Source organism: Austrofundulus limnaeus, unplaced genomic scaffold (assembly GCF_001266775.1).
Source record: "Austrofundulus limnaeus strain Quisiro unplaced genomic scaffold, Austrofundulus_limnaeus-1.0 Scaffold117, whole genome shotgun sequence".
Taxonomy (NCBI): Eukaryota; Metazoa; Chordata; class Actinopteri; order Cyprinodontiformes; family Rivulidae; genus Austrofundulus; species Austrofundulus limnaeus.
In genome coordinates, this window is record NW_013952519.1 from 121,444 (window position 1) to 123,491 (window position 2,048).

A 2,048-nucleotide genomic window follows, 5' to 3' on the forward strand; every position below is an offset into this window, starting at 1 on the left:
ACACTTTGAAGTATTCACAAATATACTTCAAAGTATTCACAAAGATACTTCAAAGTATTCACAATGACACTTTGAAGTATTCACAAATATACTTCAAAGTATTCACAAAGATACTTCAAAGTATTCACAATGACACTTTGAAGTATTCACAAATATACTTCAAAGTATTCACAAAGATACTTCAAAGTATTCACAATGACACTTTGAAGTATTTGCCGTCCTTGTCTTGTTCTTGTCCAGTCTGTAGTTCTAACCATCTGTAGACATCATGTTTCTCTTTAGTATATTATTTTCCATATTTCGTACGTTTCGACACATAACTCGTTCCACAATATTTGTGTCATTTCAACAAGTCAAATCAAAACGTTTAGCTCCTTTAGGACTCCTGCTACGACTTTTGGTATTTCAGCAGCTGATTCTTCTTTTTCTTTAGCTTTTTTTGGCCACTTTTTGTTCATTGAAAATGAATGGAGATGTTTACAACATCCTTAAAACACTTTAAAATGTTTATAAATCTTTACTACACGTTACACCTATTGTTCTTTTGGTATTTAACTTGTTTGTGCTAATGTTAGCTTCTTTTTTAATGTTTTACTAATTTGACCCTTTTTCTGCTATTTCAGCTGTCATTCTGCTCTTGGTGTTATTCTACTTCCTACTTTTTGTGCTGCTTCTTTTTGCTAATTTTAGATTTTAATGGTAATTTCAACTGCTTTCTGTTAATTTTAGCAGTTTTCAACAATTTCGGCTACTGTTTAGCTGTTTTTATATTTTTTATTTATTTATTTATTTTTTGCTAAATTTATGTTTTAAAGCTAAATTCACATTTTGGTCGTCATTTAAGCCTCTTTCTATTTAAATCAGTTATGTTCTTTCTGCTGAATGCTAATTACAGCTTTTTCAGCTACATTTGAGCTTTTTAAGATAATATAGGTCATTTTAGCTGTTTTACAAAATGTTACATTTTTTATTGCCTTTATTTATGACAGGGACAGTGTGCATATTAATAACATTTCTGTAAATATGCCAGAATTAGCCAGAAGGCTATTTTTCCCCTGCAGTCCCTACACTGACGGTAAAAGTCACTCAAAAATATTAAATGTAAAACTGCATAATTACAAAATAACAGTTACAATACACTTCAAAATACTTAAAGTACTATAAGCTAAAATGCATATAAAAACACATAAACCAACTAGTAGAAAACATCAAACAATAAATCCACACATTTTAATATCCTTGTTGATTTTCTGCTAATTTTTGCTACTTTTCTGCTCTGTACGGCTGTTTTGACACATTTTTGGACACTTTCTCCAATCAGATCTTCAAAGTTTTGCTGTTAAATCTTTTCAGCTCGACTTCAGCAGCTTTCAGCTAAAACCTTTCAGCGTTATTGCAGGAAATGCAGATTCTCTAGTTAGGCTGGTTTGTGTGTAAATGGTTAAACATAAAAGCTTCTTGTTTCCTGTTTGTTTTATTTTTGAAGCAGCGTTACAGCGCCACCTACAGGTCTGGCATAGTTACTTCAGCGGTTCGGTTAATTTTCTTGTAGATGAAAACGTTTCTAGAAACGACACCATGTTTACGAGAATATTTTTAGAAACGACAGCAAATAATTGAAAGTCCTTAATTCCCGATGTGGCACTTGATGTCGACCTTTTGTTTTTTTGCTCGCTGAGAGAAAAACCTCCACCTCTCCGTTTCTCCCAACGTTTCAAACGATTGTTGAGCTTGCAGAGGTGACGACGTATCTTTTATTCATCACAGGGCTCTGTGTTGTTGATGAGGCAGCAGGCCCAGGAAGTATCCCAGAGACGATTCTGAAAAGCTGTTCTATATTGTCACAGCTTAACCTACAGCTTAAAAAAATGTGTTGCTAATTAATCACCTCTCCCCGTTACTGTGGCTGTAGATTTGTTTTAATATAGTTTTTTGTCTCCTCGCAACAGATGTGATGATTTCAATTAAAATGAAGGACAGCTTTGCTAAAACACACACACACACACACACACACACACACACACACACACACACACACACACACACAC